The following is a 22,639-nucleotide window of genomic DNA, read 5'->3' as shown; positions in this document are numbered from 1 at the left end:
ATACGGGGTTCGGATGATTTTTAGGATGGACATGCCCCTGGATCAATTAAGTAATAAGTTGCCTCAATATAATGATAAAATAATACTTTCAGTGGGCCATGTCACTCCAGGATGGTGTTTCCATAAATGGCCAGAAGAGGGAATGTTCAATAGTTGAATAACAGAACTTATTTTCTTGTACTTGTTAGCAACATATAAAGGATCAAACCTCAAGTCAAGCATGTCAAAACATGTTATGACTTTGGAAGCTCTACAAAGAGAAAAAGAAGGAGCCCGAGAGGGCAGGGCAGCGAAGTGACAGGACCACCTAGGGCTTCACCCCCTCCCAATGGGTTATACCCAACTTTTAAGCTTGGCATTGGGTACAGCAACCCATGGTGCATGTCCTCAAGCAGGGGGGAACTCAAAAGGGGGAAAATGAAGCACTAGGAGGCTGGGGCTAGGGAGCCAAAGGAAAAGGTGACCGAAAATATTTGACCAACATAGAAAAAGAGCACACAGCAGTAGTTGGACACTATGCTCAAGGAGGCTGAGAGGGTGATAGAAAAGGAGGGTCGGAGACAGGAGAAGGGGCATGGGACTAACAGAGGAGGAGAAGGGTGGACATCAGGGAAGATACAGTTTAAATTGGACAACAAGGAGTCTTACAAGGGGGAGAAAGGGTCGGACAGTGTGACGAAGACTGTGTCGTCTCAAACGAGGAAGAGGAGGAGGGGGGAATGAGTGTGGCAGACGGCGATCCCTGGCCTCCAGATAAGGAGAAGGAGAAGGGACAATTCAAAAGAAAAAGTGGGATAAGAGGGAAATTAACAGGAACTGGAGGACAAATGAGAGAAAGGCCAAGTTAATGATGGCATAGGTCATGAGAGGTGGAATGGACCCTGGGCCCCGAACAACTCAATGCCTCTATTACAGAAGGGGAGAGGAGACAATTTGATATACATCTTGCCCTCTCTTATTTCAGGAGCAAGCAAGTGGATTTACGCTCTCAAAAAGGAGACAATAGGGGTCACCCTGGCGATCGGGATGAGACACTTGATGCTTTCCATACTTGGCTCTGCAAGCTGACTTTCACATGTGTGCTGCTCAATGAAGAGGATGAGGTTCATGCATAATTAATTCAAGGTTGTTTTTTGGTTAAGTCACAGAAGCAAATACTGCAAGAACCTGGTATCACACTGACCCAGATACTAGAATTAGGGAGATTGCATGAACTGCCTGATGTGTGTGCCTCCATGAAAGCTGTGGAACTGGAAGATGTTTTTGCTGTGAGTAACCAGCTACAGAGAACATTCAAGAAAGGGAATATGGCAAAAGGGGAGGAACGTCCTGAAAATGTGCCCACACTGTGGATACATTCTACCTCGCTCAGGTGATTGCCTGGCAAAAGGACATAAATGTGGCATGTGCGGCCTGTTGAAACATGTTGCGAGTGTATGCTATGCTCATTTACCATTGATGCAACCCAGAGGCAGGGCCAAACAGAGGCAACCATTTCAGAAATGGAAGAAAATTGTTGCACAAGTAGACCCTGCAGAGCAAAAAGACAAACAACCTCAAGGTATGGATGAAGATAGTGTGGCATTTGTCATATCAAGTTGGCTCAATGTTGGAGGAAAGGAAAGTGTCAGCTGAGGTGTACAGTCCGCAAACAAGGTACAGACACCCCAGTACTCATTGACACAGGGGTGTTTTATCAATGTGATGGTGGTATAACATTATAAAGCACTGCACAAACCTCCACAGCTGGCTTGCACTCAAGTTCACATTTTCGTCTTGCGGAGGAACCAAACCCCTTCCCTTGGATGGCACCTTCATCACTAAGGTTAGACATGAAGATCAACACATTCAGGCATGATTTTTTGTGATGGCTGTCAGTGAGGAGACCATAGTCAGCTGCGGCAGTGGAGGTCCTAAGAATTGGGAATTTTGCATTCTGAGTGTGTAGTGGACATCCAGTCGCTGGTGGAAAGATTAAGTGCAATATTAACAGGTTTTGGGCAGAAGAAGGGTACCCAATTACACATTGATGTGTACAGTCTGCAAACAAGGTACAGACACCCCAGAACTCATTGACACCGGGGCTTCTGTCATTGTGATGGCAGCATCAAATTATAAAGCACTGCACAAAACACCACTGCTGGCTTGTACTCAAGTTCACATTTTCTCCTTTTGGAGGAACCAAACCCCTTCCCTTGGATGGCGCCTTCATCACTAAGGTTAGACGTGAAGATCAACAAATTCAGGCACAATTTTCTCTGACGGCTGTCAGTGAGGAGACCTTGCTCGGCTGTGGCAGTGGAGGTGCTAAGAATTGTGAATTTTGCATTCTGAGTGTATGTAGAAGACGTACAGTCGCTGGTGGAAAGATTTAGTGCAATGTTCACAGGTATTGGGCAGAAGAAGGGTGACCCAATATGGCTACACATTCATGAGACAGTTCAGCATTTGGGAAAAGGTGGACCAAGATATTGAAATATTGGTAAAATTGGACATCATCAAATGAGTGGATGGCCCAATGCCATGGGTGTCCCCAATTGTGGTTGCAAGCAAACAGACTCAATGAGACTATGCGTTGATATGCACCTATAAATTAAAGCCATAAAGCGCAGACTACAACCGACAACCACAATTGATGACGTGGTCTTGGATCTCCAAATGGGCACTTTCTTTTCAATGTTGGATCTGAAGTCTGGGTGTCACCGATTAGTCAACCACCCTGATTCCAGGTACATCACCACATTCACGACTCACAAAGGCTCTATTGTGCTAAAAGGCTGAGTTTTGGTGTGTCCTCGGTCATCAAGGTTTTAGAGAACACAGTTAGGGGTGCCCCTGTGGATATACTAGGCGCCCTCAATATAAGTGATGATATACTGGTGTTTGCTAAGACTGACATTGAGCATCTAGAACACCTGGAGAAGGTACTAGAGCAGATCAGGTCCATGGCTTTGACATTGCACAAAGATAAATGTCTGTTTTTGCAAAGGAAGCTGGCAGTTTCTGGCTAAATTTTCCAAGATAGTGGCATTTTGACTGACCCAAAAAGGTGGTAGTGGATATTCAAAACACCCAAGCTCCAGGAAATGTGACCAAAGTGAGAGATTTTCTTGGAATTGTAACATACTGTGGGAGGTTTGTCAAGAATTTGGCAGCACTGTCCGAACCCCTATGAAATATGACAAAGAAGGACATGCCATGGCATAGACTACTCTGGAAGAGGATGTGTTTCTCCAGATAAAGGCCTTGCTCACAGCTGACAGTACCTTGGTGTTATTTGTCCCCAGCTGTCGATCCAAATTGAAGGTAGATGGCAGTGTGTTTGGTATGGGGGCAGTGATATCACAAATGGATGAAAGTGGGGATGTAAAACCTGTGGCACATGCCAGTAGGGCGATTTATGCCACAGAACAGCAATACTCGCAAATTTAGCGAGAGCCTCTGGCGGTCCAGTGGGGCTGTCACCATTATTATCAGTTTATCTATGGCACATCCATCTCTGTGATCACTAATATCAAGACTCTCCTCCACATTATGTCACGGTCATCTACACGGCCCCCACCGAGATTTGAGAAATGGCTGTTGGTGCTGCAGGAATATATCATGCTCACATATCAGCCCGGAAGTGAAAATGCTGCAGACTATCAGTTAAAGAGGAGTGTGTGACGGAAGACTATGTCTGTTTGATGACGGAAGCAGCTATTCCCAACTTGTTGATGATCAATGAAAATAAAAGGAGCTTCAGAGGAAGACAAATCTTTTAAAATAATGCAACAGGCTCTCACAAGTGGGGAGTTGAAACACGTTTTAACACACCTAGAAAAACGCATCGAACAAGCGAAGATCACACTTGAACAATTGTGGAAAGTGAAACACGAACTAATGTTTGCTGAAGATGGGTTGTTACTCTGAGGATTGCGAGTGGTTATCCCGACAAAGTTGATTCCAAAAGTGATTGACCTAGCCCATCACGTGCATCAAGATACAGTGAAAACAACAGGTCACATCTAACAGAAGGTGTGGTTTCCAGGTCTGGAGGAGATGGTGCATGATTATGTGAAATTGTGTGGCTGGTGCCAAGCAACATCTCCAGAACAGACAGCACACATGCTTCAGTCATTGGAGAGAAGCTGCAGGCCTTGCGAGTCATTTTCCAGCCCTGATTGACCTGTGGTCATGAAACTCGGAAGTGGATTTTGTGGCATCAACAACCTTGGCCGATGTGAGGCTCTGTACCTAACAGATATCTGCTTGGGCAATGGGCCCCCATTTTAGGGCGAGGGCTTTCCACTGTTCATGGAGGCGAGTGGCATTCATCACCGAAAGGTCACTCCTTTGTGGCCAAGGGCCAACGGCAAAGTAGAATCTTTTATGAGGACTTTGAATAAGATATTTCAGATTGCCAGTAGGCGGGGTGAGTGCCTTTGCTGGGCACTATACCAATTCCTGTTTGCTTATCAACTCACCCCTTATTGCTCAACTGGAGAGGCTCCAGGAGAAGAGTTATTTCATAGATGTCCAAGATGTTTGATTCCCAGCATGGAATTTCAGAGACCTGAGATGAATGATGACAAGTCAGTAAGGGCAGAGAGGGAGAGCATACATGAAAAAGAAAGTTAGAATTAACCACACCTAATTTAACTCCAACATTTGTGTCACCCATTAACATTCTACTACAGTTTGAAAGTTCTCACCCCCAAAGTCTCAGACAGAACCTGCCATTTGGGCAGTTTTTATGCATGAGACATATTTGCACGGAGAAAGAAGACTTTAAATAACATAGTGAAGAACTCAAACTCAATCTAAAGAATAGAGGGTACCCTGCACATATCATAAGGTGAGCCTACAAAAGAGCCTCTAATGTCTCTAGGAATTACTGTCTATCGAAACAAACCAGAACATCGATCAATAAGATCAAATGTGTGTCATCCTTTTCACCAATAAGAAATGATCTGAGAAAATTGATACTAAAAACTGGAACATTAATAATACTAAAAGTTTCAAGATTGTTCCACCACGGTTTGAGTTTAGACGTATGCCTAATCTCAGAGGTAGGCTGGTCCACACATATACACAACCAAAGTTAAACACCCAGACATAAGATACTCTCTGGCATCTCCCACCCGTGATAGGACATTTTAAATGTGGGAAGTGTTCAGTCTGCAATCTCACCAGAAACCTAAAAGAAATTGATCTCAATGGAAGAAAGTGCCAATTAAAATCTTTCCCTAACTGTGCCACAAAATGGCTGATTTTTTGCATCAAATGTCACTGTGGTTTATTCTACATTGGGAAAATTAAAAGACCAGTCCATCAAAGGATTGGCTAACATCGCTCATGTGTTAAAAATGGAATAGCTGATAAACCGCTCATTGAACACTTCAAAAAACCGCACCACACACATCAAGACATCTTTTGGTGCATTTTGCAGACACTTAACCCACACCCACGTGGTGGTGATTGTGACCGGAGTCTACGTAAACTCGAACAGAGGTGGATTTATTCAATTGATTCTGTAAATCCTTGGCTGAACTTGTATATTGAATGGAACCTATTTATACGCAAATAAAGGACACAAATGAATTTTTAAATTACTATCTAAAACAGGGGCTGGCAGATCTAGGCCATCTGACAGCTTTGGAGAGTGTAGTATTCTCCATTCATCATTGAGTTGTGACTGTGCTAATTTATTTGGCATCCTTTGGCTCATTTCTCCATAGGTAGGCTGACAGAGGACAGCCCTCAATTGTGATACGGGCATGGAAACACCAAAGATTATCCTTCTCTTTCTGTAAGGAAGTTTGTCCTTCTATATGTTACTCGACCGAACATATATAGGAAAGACGTTTTGCCTTTCCCTTGAGTAAACCAGCCTTTCCATAGGTCATTTAAATTTACATCTAACGTAAGGTGTGCTTTATTTAGGAGCCAGTGTGTATTATTATTGCATAGTGGTGTCTATGCAAGATACCTGTTTCTGCCCATTCCTTATTACTTTATGGCGAAATAGTAGTGGCATCAATTAAGCTTTGGATGCACTATGTAAAAGTACATCCAATATGGAGACAAACAACTGCACGTTATTCTGATACGTTCATGGCTTTATTCTCGTAGCTTAAAAAATCACGTGACCGCAACCGCTACAGCGAGAACATTGAATGTATGAGGAGCGGCTGTGAACAAAGTTATGTCCATGAATAACAAGTAAGTGGTACAGAACTGGCAGGGAGATAGTCTAACCTTATATCCTTGTGACTGCCGGACAAGTCAATAACATGATCTAATGAGTTGGGCGCTCACTTGTCTTGTGAAGGGAAAAAAGGCTAACGACTCACATTTACTGGCTACCACATGTGTAGGAGAGAAAGTAAGAAGATCTCTTCCTACGGACTTTGCTTGTAGAGACAGGTGCGTGATTAGTTTAACAAACGCATGACTGTTTTTTCTAAAACAATCACAACACCGGCGTGACTATGTTTTATTACAGGCTTGGTGTTTGTGACAACCCATGGAGATGTATGAAAAAATCAGCGAATGTCTGACTACCTCTGGGACAGGCACCAAAAAAGATTTGAACAAGGAACAAATTGTGTGCAAAAAGGTCCAATAGCTAATGCCTATGTAGGTGGGTGCTATAACTACAAACACTGTAGTATACCAAACAATGGTTCAACATGAATGTTGTAACCAAAGGGCATAGTTGCATTGCTGGTCGACTGCTGGCCCTGTGGAAGAAAAAGCTGCGCTGGATGTCTCCTAAATGACAGATACAACAGACTCGTGTTTTTCTCCTTGGGTATATCATTGGTTAGAATGATCTTCGGAGAGAGAACTCCCATGTTTTTAGACAAAGTTAGTGAAAAGGAAATGTCTCATAATATAATGAATAAATTGGAAGATAAAATGAACGAAATGTAATGCTGTGTACTTGAGAATAGAGGAGTTGGTAGAACGCAGTGGACAAAGAGTGAAAGAAATAGATGTGCATTATTCTAGTCAGTTCCTAATGTTCTTTTTTGTATTTATTTTTAGACACGTGTGTTCAGCATTTAAAATACAAGAATCCTCATACTATATCACGTTTACTCCATCAAGGGATCAGGTGTCCTGAAGACAGCCTGGAACTAGCACCTAAATTTGATTCACTCAAGAAGGTTGAAAGTAGAATAACAAGGCTAGAAACATATTTAACTGTTGACACTCATAGGTTACTTGTTGAAAGAAAAGTGATTAAGAGCAAAAAATATGAAACTGCTCAAGGAACAATAGGATTTATGTTGTTTACATTTTTAAGTGATTCTCTTGTGTTATATTAGTGTATAACCGAGAGGTCCATGTTTTTACATATGTTTATGTGAATAAATTGAACAGTTTATTATTTGACAGATCACTACCATTTTTTATATATGTTTAGAAAGATGGTATTATCACTCTTTGTGTCAAGAATTGTCTCCAGCTGAATGTGCAACAAACAGGGTCGTTTTTTTCGAAACTGCTTTTCATGATGTTGTAACGTCCTCATCTAAAAAAGCCCCCTATATCAAAAAAGAGGACTCATTGTGCTCCTTTTCTGTGTACAAACCTAAAGCCACCACAACCTGCATGCACTCTGCAACAACCAATATAACCCAACTAAGCACAGAACACTAAACCACAGACGTATTCCTCCGGCGGGACAAAGCGGTCGACGGTAATGAGCAAGGGAGTCCTTGATTCCAAGTGCTCTTAGGCAACGGAGCATTGCGGCTCCGGTGATCAGTGGCACGGCGTCAAGCTGTTGACACTTCTGGGCAACACAGCTTTGATGGGCGTCCAGCGGTTACGGTGGTCCTCCTAACCCTGGGTAACGGTGGTGGACGGATGTCCAGACGCTTCTCTTCGGATTCCTCGGTGGGCCCCATCTCCGGTAGTTAGTCTTGCAAAGGCTGACGTCTCGGGCGATTCGGCAAAGGCTAGCTGGTGCACAATGTTCGTTCGTAGCTCGGGAAGAGGTCTCCTTGCCAGGTCCTCTCTTAGATCAGGTTCTTGAAGGCAGAGCAGCTTTCAGATTGCATCAAAGGGACTAGCGGTTGACCTTCTTCTTGCGGTTCGGTTTTGAGAGCAAGCATCAAGTTTCGATATCAGCTTCTGAATGATTTCTATCAGTGAGAGGTCCCCAGATATACTGTTTGGTCTCTCATTTACTCTGCTGGGTCACACTCAGGCAACCAATCATCCAGAAGGGCATTCATGCAGGCAGGCAGCCAATCAGGCTCACAGTGCATTCAGGCCATTCTCCTCCCTCCAGACAGACATAACAATGAATGTGTATTGGGAAAATCACCCAGCCATTCAGCACTCCACACTGCATTCATACCAGTTTCGGGCAGGGCTGTCTCAGTATTTGTGTCACATACCAGAAACCAGACAACCATAACATGAAGTGCATATCACGTCACACATCCATTCACCCAGGTCCCACCCCAAGGGGGTACCCACAACATACAATCACTGGGAAGGCTCCAGCCCATCTTGCCTGGACTTCCCCACAATACCATATATGGAACTTCCACCTAACAGCCAGTCAGGGGAAGGGACAGAGTCAGGACACTCTGAACCCTAGAGGACTCAATGAGGAGTTCTCACTTAGATGTTTCATCTGAAATACAACCGATTAATAACTTTCTTTCCATTATTTTTTTTGTGTGCCCGTATTTGGATTTAACTTGAATAAGAATAAGCATTAGCAACTAATGGCATCCCACCCCTCCAACTCGGGGGTCACGTCCATTTCAAATATGCTTACTGTGATAGTCTACTGATTGACTATGCATCAATAGAGTAAATTAAGATGATGAACATTACACAGATGTAGTTACATTTGAAGTGTGTTTAAACGTACAGTGGAACACTTGTTAAAATGATGAAAGTCCGGGACTTGTCAACCGGCCCACTGAGTGGATGTTACTCTATACATAATATGGTATGAGTCGTGAACTCTAGACATGTCCATTAGTGCACCTCAATCCGCTGTGACTATTATGTAATCTTCACATGCCTCTAATATCAATATTTAGACTGATAACGGTAGCTTTGTTATTATATTCATCTACATACATACATAACAGCTTTTTAGTTACCACACTTTAGGTGCCATTCGCATTCTGAGAATATGAGGATAGCTCCATAACATTCCAATATGGCGCCCACAGATTACATTGACCTTATGTCATCCTGAATGTTCACACAACATTCAGAGTAGTCCCTTCTCTATTTCTATAAGGAACGCACATCATTGCTTTAGTCACCCCACACACGCTTACCTTCCAGCGTCCTGGAAGGTTTCCTGGGAAACAGTGTATCCCACCGCAACTATCCCGAGGGACGCATCGCCCGCACTGAGACACGCGCGGCCGCTGCTTCCTGTTTTGTAATCGGCAGCGTTCTTAACGCTGTCACTGTGTTTGCTTACAAACCTCACTTGGCATTAGTAGGTAAGAGCAGAACGTGATAACAGCACTGCTATCCCAGTCGTGAGTTGACTTGTTACGTTGCAATCGCACAACGAATGACAGTAAACCTTAATATTTTCTCAGGTTCCAGGCTATAGAGTGTCATAAGAATGACTATAACTACAGAAAGTTATTAGTGAGCAACACATTTTCAAGCATGCATGATAATGAGTAGCACATTAACCTCTCGGACCCCACCTCTCGATCATTGAGAGGTAAGCCCATAAATTGTACTATTGTCAGTCTGCATGTCTAAAACCCCTTTTTTATATATAATTAGAACCTGAATTGTTTAGACTATAACAGACACGTATGATAGATGAGCAGGTTGACGGAAGTTATCATTCTATAAATGAACGTTAACACCCCATTGTAGGTTATCTGGAGGTTTTGGTAACCATTTTATACTATATGTGCCTCCACTTCAGTAGAACCAGGTCATTATTAGCATGACATTTGCCACAGATATTCACCACTTGAAATGCCTATAATACATCACGTCTGAGCAATTTATTGTGCCTGCCCTATACATGTGTGCTTTGTCCACATTTAGGTTGCCGACCTGGCAACAGGAAGGTCCTGTACCCCAGAAACGTCTGAGGATTCGGATTATCATTAAATGCCAATTTCCCTAACACGTGTTTCTTTAACTAGTTCTTTACAGGTAAGCTTTTTTCTATCCTTGCTTTACATAATGCATTTAAACAAACACTATCCAGACATGGGGAATATAGTTATTAGACATGTATCCCTAAATTAGAGATGCACAGATTGTTAGAATTACATAATGGTCACAATGTCTAGCCTTTTTTAGGCAGGTTTGTTGGACAATAGGAGCTTCTCTAAAGAACTATTAACCATCTGTTGAATGTTTGTATATAAGACCTATCTTTACCGTTTTGAAACCAAGCTAATTAACCGTAGGCCGGTGCTACTGCTTTTTCTTGAATTCATTTTTCTTGAGCACAATACTTATGTCTATCTAATTGTCAACTATTTGACACACTTTTTATTTACTTTACTGTTTTGCAGGTCATACTTTTTGGCTCAAGAAGAAGGGATGTTGATCCCGAAACGAATCAGCCTTTGCATCTGAATTGCATATGTACATGATTGATACTCATCTAAACAGCATTTACTGCTTGACATTTGATTTGTTCTCAGCATCAAATGATTCAATGATAAACAATTTGCTATAGTGATTAAACTATTGTGTTTTAACCAATTGAATGCCTAAATCATTGTTTGTAAAAAAAGAGGGGGTGAGGCGCGAACTCCAATTCTTGGCCAATATACTACATGAAGAAAGAAAACATATATAACTGGGTTAAATCCCCAAAGTGTCCAGTTCGCTGGGTTAGATCCCAATTGTTTGTTCGTACATTCGCTTCACTAAAGACTGTTAGATATGTTTTTCAAAGATTTTTGCTTAACCGTCAAATGATGGTATATTAATAGTGTGCAAGGGACGGGAGGGCTCCTACCTTTGGATCCTCTTTCTCCTCTCTACATATAGGTAATTATGGCCCTGTGCCAGGGTCACATTTCCTCCCCCGCACCTTAAAAGAATATTACATAAACTTACACAACCCGTCAACATGTAAGTGACTTCAATCTAGCAATCCCACTAAGTAAATGCCTAGTCTGGAATGCCCAATGGAAGCCCTTATTTATATATTTTTATGTCAAGTTCTTAAATCTGGATGATAAACCTTTATATAACTTCCCTCTCTTTGAATCCCCCTGACCTCACTGAGACAAGAAGTAGGTTTGTTTTGCAAATTAAAAGGTTTATTGGAAAAATTAAACAATATATATATATATATATATATATATATATATATATATATATATATATATATATATATATATCACACTTTTATGAATAAATTAATATGTGACAGCACACTTATGAGTATGAACAGTGATCAACAATGGATAATATTACAATAGCACAATTCCTTAATTACTTAGGTGTTGGTATATAAAGGATAAGGTAGCAGAGAATACGTTGTATGGTTTCAAGGAAAAGCAATGATGGAAAGAATGCAGCACAGAAATAAACTGGATATGGTTTCAACAAGAGATAATCTGATCACTTTTTGCCTTGTGACAACTCACTCCCCCCCCCTATGCAATATGAAGAGATGGAAATGAGGGCAAACAGGTTTTCAGGTATACAATCAAAAGCAGTTCAGTTCCCGTCCCCCCAGCAAGCTTAGAGAAACAGGGATGATTTTAAAACACAGGCCAAATACTTTTAAATGTGGTTGCAATGAAGTGAAAAATAAGCTAAAAATGATTTTAATTCCCTATAGGAGATTCAAGGTAGGTGATAGATACTTTGAATTAGTTCAGGTCAATACTAGCAATGTTTCAGGAATGATTATCAGAGTGAAAACGAATTTCAGCAGTGGAAAGCAAGAAGCAGCTATTTTTACAAGTGGTGTAATTGAGCTAGTTTGCAATTCGCAGCACTTTTTCAGAGTGCGTCGATCACGATTACGGAAAAAGTATAAGGAGATGGAATGTCGTATTGGGTTTGTTGGAACGCTTAGGTTCTTAGCTGTAAAATGGCAGTTAAATCTCGCTTCTAGGACATACGGTTCAAAATATACAGACGTTTTTGTGGAGGTAGATTTTCAGAATGATAGATGACACTTTTGCAGCTTTGAAATCACAGAATGGACACACGATTTCTATGCAGTTCTAAATAGGTTGAAATGGATGGGATGAGATTACTTTAGACTAAGAGATGACTATGCAAAGTTCTTGGCTGTATACTCACTCCTAGTTTCGGACTGGAATGGGCCTGGGACTGCACTCCCACCACCGGACGTTCTCTGGCACTGGTTCTGCTCACAGCGTGGCCTCTGGTCTGCTATCGGCACGGCACAGCGGTCTGGTCTGGGTCTGATGAGTTCTGGATACAGCTCTGCTTTCTGGGTCTGGGTCTGGCACAGGATTCTAGCCAGAATCAAACAGCTCGCCCAGCTGTTGAATAGTTTGGTTAGGTTCCTGGATTCTGAGGCCGGCTGAGAAGGATTCAGCTTTTGGTTCAGGCCTCTCTGCTTCAAGTTCTGGAGTCTATCTTGAGTCTAAGTTCTGGATATGGTCGGGCAGCGTGCTGCGCAGAAATCAATTAAAGAGTGGAAAATTAATGTCTCTATCTGGGTCTCTATGGCTCTTTTTATGTCTTTTGAAAGTGGGTGGGAAGGCTGACTTTCTATGCCCAACCCTTTGAGGATCCTGATAGGTTAAAGGATTTACTGTCCTCTGACGGGAGAATGGAGTAGTGAGTCAGACTGAGTCAGAGTGATGCTATGTTTATGGCTTAACTGAAGTCCCTCCCCTTAGCATTTACTTAGAAAAACAATTTCTCATAACCAAACATGCTTCCCAGGTACACAAGTTTTTGAAATTACATGTACACATCACAGATGAATTAAGACAGGTCTCTGTTCAACCCTGATCTTTCTAAGAGCTTGGGTGCAGAAGTGACAACATTTTGCGCTTTTGATGGGATTCGCAATATTGGTTTTTCATCAAATCTGACACGGAGGTACACACCCTCTCTGGGCATATTAACGTACGTTTTGAGGTCTCTAGCATAAAAACAGATGTTACAATATTAATAATTACAGGGCTTGGCCACAGAACACCCTACAGTGTCCTGCTTCATCTCAAATTGTGGGTGCATTTAGCATATTAAGAATCCCCAAATTGTACATTTCTGTCATCTTGATACAATATTTTATAAGCAATTTAATAAAACATACATTTGCTTCCACTGCAGTACACCCATTTGTTTGTCCCCACCCCTAGAAACTTGGCTTGGCTCAGAGGTCAAATGTCTTGCCTTCCCCCAGAGCAGTGTTGACAGTTCACACCCAAAAACAGCATACCCTTTTCAGCTGAAGGAATCCTTCAGTCTCCATGGTTTCATCTCTCCTAGGATGACAAAGCAAAAGCGGCAGAAACATATTCGTAGACATTTCCCCACCACTATTAATGTAGTGGGGTAAACATATACATTTTTTTTCAGGAGACATTTGCATTCTTATTATGGTATTTCACACTTTAATCAGAAGACATTTGCATTCTTATTATGGTAATTCATACACTATATGTGGGATATTTTAGGGTTGGAAATGTATTAATCTGGAGCGGCCCCCTCTGGGATTGCAGAGGATTCCTCCAGTTGCTGCAAAGTGTGCCTAGGATGGCAACACTTTAGCTGATTAATATGGACCAACTTTTCTTCCCATTCCGCCAAAATGCCTTTGGGGATGCGGATCTTGTAGGCGACTGGTGAGATCTTGTCTACAATTTCAAAAGGTCCCTTCCATGTAGGCAGAAATTTCCGCTGTTTGGCCTGGTTCCTTTGGAAAATGTATAGATAAACCCGGTCTCCTACATTGTTCTCTTTCCTAGTAGTCTTCAAGTCATAGTGGGTGTTCATGCTATCGGCTGATCTTTCTAGATTTTGCTGAGCATAGGCAAAAGCATGTTGAAGGTGTTTCCTTAGATTCTCAACATACTCATGAGTTGTGGAGGCATTGATGAATGTCTGCTCTTGGGTCCTGTAGAGCAAATGCTGGGGAAGCACCATCCTGCGTCCAGTCATCAGCTCAAATGGTGACATTTTAGTTGCAGATGAAGGGGTAGATCTGATGGCCATTAGGACAAGAGGTAATCGGATATCCCAATTTAGCCCATAATCTGCCACAAACTTTTTTAAGATGCTCACAATGGTTTTGTTGTAACGTTCCACTGCACCAGAAGAGGCTGGCCGGTAGGCAATGTGTAGCTTCCTTTTAACCCCCAGTATCTCCCACATCTTTGTCATTACTACGCTGGTGAAATGGCTACCTGTGTCTGACTTAATCCTTTGGGGTAGTCCAAAACGCAAAAAGATGTGATTGATCATCAGGGCAGCTGCTGTTTCTGCCTTGCAATTTGTGGCCGGGAGACATTCCACCCATTTGGTAAATAAGCATGTCACAGTCAACATGTACTTATTTCCCCTAGAGGAGCGAATCACGGGGCCTATGAAGTCGACTTGCAAATCTGATCATGGCAGGGTCATCCCTCTCTTTTGAAGAGGCGCACGGTGTGTGAGAGATGTTGGCTGAAATTGTGCACACACAAGACACCCCTTCAAGTATTGGTCGAGGTCCTGCCCGATGTGTGGCCAGTATGCAATCTCTCTTAAGATCTCAAGTGTTGTCTGAAACCCCCTATGACCGGCGGTGGCCGCATCATGGGCGTGACTTAACATCAGGCTTCGGAATGAGGTAGGAACTACCCACTGATCATGGCCAGCTTGGGATTTCCTTACCAACAAACCGTCTTGGATTCAGAACATTTTTGGACATTTCATTAACACTCTAAGGTCCTCTTTCCCAATGTAATTGGTAGCCGTCAGGGGAAAGTTCTCAGGGTCCTTAATGCGTTGGTAAAACTTAGCAATTATTGGATCCCCCTTCTGTGCCGTAATCAAATCAGCATCTGGGGTCTCCTTACTCCATTGTGCAGTTGAAAGATCATTGTGAGCATTTGTCTGGGACCTAGTGATCGCAGTGACCTGGATTTCCCCCAACAGGGACTCAATCTCTATTAGATTCCCTTGGAGGGCCCCGGTTTTGGCCAGCTGATCAGCTAAGTCATTTCCAGTTTTGTCTGGTCCCTCTACTTTGGAATGAACCTTGATATTTTTCCAGTAGATGGTCATCCCATTCGAGGTGACCAGATCATCAATATTTTGGATTAACTTCCCATGTTTCAAGGGTTTGTTATTAGCACATAACATGCTTCTGGTTTTCCAATTAACCAGGTGCTCCACGAAACCGTTCCGTACATAATCTGAATCTGTGATTATGACCATTTCGTGGAGTTGATGTTGGACAGCAGTGAGGATGGCTTGATGTACAGCCATCAACTCTGCCACCTGACTACTTCGGGGACGAATCTTGTACCAAGCGGAGGGTTCTGGGGACTCATTCACCCATGCATTCCCTAAACTGGCCAAAAGTTCTTTTTCCCCATTGTTGTCAACATGGTAGGAGCACCCATCCACATAGACAGTGGGCATTCCCTCACACTTGTCGTCTTCAAATACTTTGTGTGGGGAATTAAGGTATGCCTCCATGTTGTCCTTGATTTTTAGACTTTCGTCCTCAAGACAGTTTTCTCTGACACAATCATGCAAGTCAGCTAGACCTTGCGCGAGGGCACTCTTCTTGTTTTGGCCATATCTGACCTCCACAGGAAAGCCTTGCATTGACATAATCCAGGAAGTAATATGGGAATTACTCACATTTCCGGCCCAGATTCTGTCACTTTGGATATATTGCAGAGGTGGTGTGGAGTCCTCACTATGATGTGTGCCCCCTGGATAAACCGGCGGTAATTCTTCAATGCCCACACCATTGCCAGGAGTGCCTTCTCACAATCGTTGAATTTTTCCTCCACGGAGGATAAAGTTTTGCTCGCATAGGAGATTACTTTATTGATCTTGTCATGCTTTTGGTATAATACTGCAGTCAAGTATTTATTAGAAAACCCTGTCTCCAAGAAGAACTCCTTGTTTCTGACAGGGTAAGCTAGGCAAGGTGCTTGTGAGAGGCTTCTTTTGAGCTGTCTTACTGCCTCGGATTGTTCTGGACCCCATTCCCACTTGACCCCCCCCTTCAAGAGATGAATCAGGGGTCTGGTGATCTCTGCGTAGCCCTCAATGAACTTTCTGCTGTAATTAGTCAGTCCAAGGAGGCTCCTTAGTTCCCGCAGAGTTGTGGGGTCCTTCAGTTTCTGAAGTGCTTCCACTTTCTTTTCCTGAGGACAGAGACCCTGATGGGTAATCTCATGCCCCAAGAAATTAACACGGGTTCTACACCACTGTGCTTTCTGAAAGGAAATTTTTGCTCCGGCTGCCCTCAACTGGGTCAGAACATAACGGATCTCCGCTATGTGTTCCTCCACAGTTGAGCCTTTGATGAGGACATCATCTACATAAGCCAGGTTACCCCTCGCACCCAGGTCGGGCATGGCCTTGTGTAGGAAAATGTTGAATTCATTGCCGGAGTTGAGATATCCGAAGGGAGTCCGGGTCCATGTGTACTGCTGGCCCAAAAAGGTAAAAGCCAGCTTGTATTGGTCCTCCCTACTGACAGGCACAGTCCAGTATCCATTGGTCAGGTCTATTGCAGTGAATAACTGTGACCCTTGGATCTGGGCCAGCCCTTGGTCAATGTAGGGAAGAGGCCATCGGGAAGTATGGACCCGTTTGTTGAGCTCCCTAAGGTCGGCGCAGAGTCTCCACTGGCCGTTTGGCTTCAATATTCCCAGCACCGGATTATTGAAGGTGCTGTGTACTGGACGGATTATCCCCCGGGACTCAAGGTTCTTAATTATTTCAGTAAGGGACTCCATGGATGCGAGAGGCAAACGATAATGCTTCACAAACACCGGAGTCATGCCAGGGTCCGTGGGAATTGTTGTTGTGTGGAGGTCGGTGCGACCACAGTCATATGAGTCGACCACGAAGAGATCTTGAAAATCCAAGAAAACATGTTTCAACTTTTGCTTCTGCTCCAGAGTCACACAGGCCTCAGCTAGGTTGACTCTCTCTTCAACCATCTGCATGAAGCCTGGAAAGACTTCTGGTTTCGCTATCTCAGCGGCCTCCACCAGTTGGGTTGAGAAGTCCCTGGTCAGAGTGCTGATTTGGACTGGAGGCTTCAGGTGGGAAAGGCAGCCCTCATGGACCTGGAAAATCACCTCATCCCTCCTGAAGTCACAAGTCACATCTTCCTTACCATAAGGGCAGGAAGTGTACACCAGGAAGTTCCCCACATGCCGGGTAAAGATCCTGTCTGGTGTTGTATTGTCATCACTGTCACTGTCAAAACAGTCCTTGGGGATTGATCCTAACAGTTCATTTCCTAAATCAATGGAGATTTGTCATTCATCAACCGCCGTTCCAATAATGGTGCCTGCGGCTAGAGTAATACTCTTTAAGTCGCTGTTATCTACCTCTATTGGAATGGTGTCATGTTCTATGTTGACTAATGGTGTTGGGTTTACCCCCAACCCTTGCTGTTTGAGAGAAGCATTAAGATGAATATAAGCATCAGGGTTTTTCAATTTTTGTCCTCTTTTAACTTTCACTTCCAGGGAGAATTGTCAGGTCCTTTCTGGGATGGTGACTTCCTCTTTAATCAGAATTTCAACTGCATAAGGTAGCAATTGAGCTGACCTAAATGCTCTTTCTGGATCATCAAAGTCCATGGGATTATCCGCTAATCGGGACCAAGCTTTGAAGTTTATTAGGTCCAAACTAATGGCAAAGCCATTGAGAATGTCACTGCCTAAGTAAAAGGCTGCAGTGACGTCTCGCACAACCCAACATTTATGGACTATGCTCTTGTTGCCAATGGAGATTTTGAGCATACACCTGTTTGGCAGGAGAAGTTTGGAATTGGGTGTTTCCAGATCCATTTCCCATTTGTCTATCTATCTGAATGTGGGAATGGCTGGATCTTTTGGGAGTTGGCGGAACATGGCTTCGCTGATGAAGCTCTTACCGTTGTTCACACACACTCGGGCGAGAACAGAGTCCTTCCCATCATTTAACTGAACAGGGATGAACAACTGCTCTCCAATTTGCTGAATATCAGCCAGGCTCTGGGCTGATTTCACAACTTTCTGGACTATTGGAGTGGGAATATCTGATTGTGGATTGGTAAAGAATTTCAGAGTGTTTCCTTCCAGTGTGGGATACCACCTTAAACTGGAAGGAAGGATGATTTTCAGAAATAGAGAGCACCCCCCATCACCAGTCTGTTGTCCTACAGCTATTACTGTCACATCTGGAATTTGGTTGTTCTGGAAGTGAAATTCTACTTGGTCAGATTTTTGTTCAACCATGTGGCATGTGCCGTTTAAACTAACATGGTTGACACTCTGTTTTAATTTTATTGGTCGGCTAGTCTGGGTCCAGAGGACCTTGTTTACACAATCTATTAGGGGTGACAACCTTCTCAGGAGGTCATTGCCTAGTAAACAAGGGGTGCCCTCTGGAGTCACTACTATGACCGGGTGTTTCATGTCCAAATCCGCCGTCCCCTCAACGGGAATTTCCTTCCCGTCAAAGTTCTGAAGTTGTCCAGGAAGAGAGGTGAGAGGAATACGGTAATTCTCCCCCCTTCCTGCATTTAGTTTGTCAAAGGCCCTTCTGGACAGAAGGGTAGCTTGGGATCCAGTGTCCACCAGTCCAAAATTGTACCCTACCCTGTACTTGTACCAGGGCATAGTATCTTCCCTCCTTCTCCTCAAGGGGGCACAGATAATGCACATTTTTGGACAACTGGTGGAAAAGGAAAGAAAAGAGATTTGAGCAGAATTCTGTGAAGAGTCTTGGGAATCTGAAAGAAAAAGTTGGCAACTAGAAATGGGAGACGTGGGTTCCCCTGGTTGCGGTTCTGGGCCGCCCCCCCCTTTTTGGAGGCAGTCACCAGAATGGGTTTGAACCAGGGGATTTTGATGCTGTTGGTTCAGGGTTGAGATGATGGGTGGCGCTAGCTCAGTCCCCACACCTACCCAGTCTGTCTGTGAATCCCTTGTGACCCATTTTTCCTTGGGAGGAGTTCCCCCATCTCTGAAGTTGAAGATCCTTTTCCAAGGATCCTCTGAGGATCCCTCTCCCTCATATTGGAAGATCTGTACCTCCTCCACAAAGTGGGTCTGTGTGGGTCCTTTGTTTCTCCTACCTCTTCTCTGCTCCTTGGGTGGCAGACTTTCAGGGGTAGAAGATTTTGTTTCCGGTTCCTGGGTTCCCAGGGGCTGTTTACAAGTGGGGAAGAAAGCTTCCTCCAAGGCTTTACACCCCCCTTTCCCTTGTGCCTCCTCCCTGGGAACCGGTGGGTTATCGGGGTGCTGCCCCCGTCATTGTTCTGGAGCACCAGGTCCCGAGTTTGGGGCATTCTGCACCGGCATGCCCATCTGAGGGTTCTGCTGCGCCCTCAGCATACGACCCAGATCCTGTGCTATATTTTGGACCTGGCGCTCTAACTGTGAAACCCGCTCAGGCTGATACAGGGTTCTGTTTTCTCCCCTGGGCTGATCCCGGGAAGGGTAGCTATCCCTTCACCGGTAGTACCACGGGTTGGGAAGATTTGGGTACCCCTCCACGCTTGGCCACCCCTCTCCCGGATTAGGTTGTCTGGGCTCAGGGAATTGGGGAAAGAAGGATGGATAATTTTGGGGCTAGAAGTTGGGTGGATAGCTGGGGAAAAAGTTCTGCCCAGGATTTGGGGAATTTCTGCACTCCTGTGGGAAGTTAGGAGGGAAGTTCAATGGGTTAGGTGCTTGGCTGGATCCCCCCCTTGGGCTGGAGGAGTCCACACATAACCCAGGATGGGTCGGTTTCCCTTGTAGCAGGGACTCACATATTCAGGGGAGTGAGGGACCCCATTTGTGGGACTACCTACTTGGGTCACTGTCTGTGACTTGCCCGAGGGCCTTCTCGGCTTGGAATTATTCTGTGCAGGCAAGTTTTTAGGCCCCCCCATCTCCAATTCCAAAATGGGGGCAACCTTTAACTATGCCACCTTGGCAGCAGCAGGGGTGCTGGTCGGTTTGGGGCTTTTCTTGCGCATTGCTTTAATTTTCTATGGGCTTCTGCACCTCATAGATTCGGGTGGCCTGTTCAATGACCCAGTCTAGTGACCTTTTCTCATGAAGATCTCTCACTAGCTGGGTCATGATGTATTTGGGCAAGGCATGGAAAAAAGTGTTAAAAAATTCTTTGCTGTCCGTGCGCACCCTTTTGGTAGTCTGTGCAAAGGCATGCTTCAATTCCTGCACAAATTCTTGTGGGGCCTGATCCTCCCTACATTGCAAATTGTGGGCTGCCTTACGAGCCTCTTGGGGATTTCTGTGAACAGAAAAGTGCTTTAAGATGGCAGCCCTGTAGGTGGACCATCTTACATGATTTGGCCCTCCAGCCCCGCAAAGAAACTGGAGAATTCTGGGGAGAATGTCCATTTGACGTACTGCATGCAGCTACTGCTGTCTTTCAAATGGAAAGTCTCCATCATTTGCTCAAAGAGCTCCAAGTGTTCCCACACAGAATACTTGGCGTTCTTGTGATAAGGCGTGATGACACTCCTGATTGCCTTAATCTGTTTTAAGGGGTCCTTAAAAAAGGCCCTTTTTGCCTTATTGGCCTTCTTGGTTCGGGTAACCCTGGTCCATTCATCCTCAGATTCAGAAGCACTGCTCCCAGAGGTGCCCGTCTGATCTTCCAGGTTTTCCCGGATTCTGCAAGCCTGGGAAGGGCTGGCAGAATATGGGGACCTGGTCTCATGTGTCCTGTGATGTTCAGAGGAGTCTTCAGATTCCTCCTTGCTGCCGGGATTTGATGAGTACCCCCCCCCACTGACCTAACTGGGCAGAGGTTTTTAGGATGCCCTTAGCGGGCCTACTCTCCTGGGGTTCCCCACTAAATTGTACTGTACTTGGGTGCCCATACCCGGATGCCTGCCCAACCATCCCTGGGATGTACTGGCCCATGAGCCCCATACTTTTGGCTGGATAGTAATCTGCCATCCCCGTGGTCCTGGGCTCATGTGCGCCATGGGACATGGGGGTGGCAGAGTCCAAGGACTGGGAGAGATGGAGGCCTCTGATACTAGGGCTCCTGAGGTTATGCTCAGGTGTTTCCCTTTCCCAGCAAACCTCATCTCTATCAGCCCCTGCTCCCTGTTGCCCTACCAGAGCCTGTGCTTTCAGTTCCTCAATCAAGGCCTTAGTAGACTCTATCAGTCTCTCCTGCATGGCTACCTGTTGCTGGAGCCTATCATTGTGCTGGCAGAGAGCCTCATTCTCTCTGTGCTTCCTGGTTAGTCTTGGAGTACTGGGCCAGTCTTTGCTGCAGGAGGGTTACCCCCTGAGTACCGTTCCTACTGGCCTGCTCCTTTCTTGCCAGAGCATCTTCCACCTTCCTAGTGTGCTCTAACAAGTTCTGATGCTCTTTTTGGAGTTCACCCAGTCCCTGAAGGGCCAGGTGATTTTCTTCCATTTTCTTTTTTAAGTGGCAGACTTCCTGGCCTAAGGTATCCCTTTCCTGAGTAAGAGCCTGCATCTGTGCTGCCAGGTCGTCCCTCCGCCTTTGAAGGGCGCCAGCTTTCTTGCGCTCTTCATCAAACTCTGCCTGGGTATCCAGGTCTTTCAAAATCAATGTATTGCTCTCCTCTTTTTCTCTATCCAATTGGCTTTGCAGGGTGGCTACCTGCTTTTTGCATGCCCTGTTGAAATCTATCTGTTGCTCCAGCTTTTTCTGGCTCTGCAGCAGGGAGTCCAAACCTTCTTGATGCTCTTTCTGGAAGGCCAGAATTCTGGTATCGTGGTCTGCCTTTTCCTGTTGCAGGATACCCATATCCTCTTTTATTTTAATGATATACTGTCTACTATCATTTTCTGACTCCTGGCTCCTGTGCAGCCTCTGCTCTGAAGAGTCCAGGTCAGATTGGGCCTTCTCTAATGACATCAGTTGCCTACTTGCCAGATCTTGGCCTTCAGCACATTTGTCCTGTATGGCTCCCATATATAAATATAAATATGCCGCTATCCTGACAATCTTGTTGTGCTCATCCTTGGCTTTAGGGGCCATGTATAGCTCACTCAGGGCCACATGTAAGGGGCCCTGATCTCTGCAGATATCTAACTCAGTTGCAGTGACTTGTTGTGTGATTGCCTGCAACCACACCGTCTGGTCCTGCTGAGTCCACTCACCTCTCACAAATAGCTTATGTAAGAGGTGCTCTCTCGCTATTTTGATGTCTACCAGTGTCATCATTCTGGAAATTGATTTCCTTCATGATTTACAGAAGTTAGTATTTTATTTTGCAAAACAGACCGTTTCCTTAGAGTGTTCCTTTGAGGAGTGCTTTTACAGCGTAACACAGTGTGGTGATCCAACAGGGTTTATGTATCCTGTCAGTTAGCACACTGCACAAGTGATAGATCTAATCCAAACGTCCGGTTACGAGCCCCCACTCTATAAGTGACTTCAATCTAGCAATCCCACTAAGTCAATGCTTATTCTGGAATGCCCAATGGAAGCCCTTATTTATATATTTTTATGT

The sequence above is a fragment of the Ambystoma mexicanum genome, chromosome 6p, assembly GCF_040938575.1.
Source record: "Ambystoma mexicanum isolate Mex_15411 chromosome 6p, UKY_AmexF1_1, whole genome shotgun sequence".
In the NCBI taxonomy this organism is placed as follows: Eukaryota; Metazoa; Chordata; class Amphibia; order Caudata; family Ambystomatidae; genus Ambystoma; species Ambystoma mexicanum.
This window is presented reverse-complemented; position numbering follows the sequence as displayed.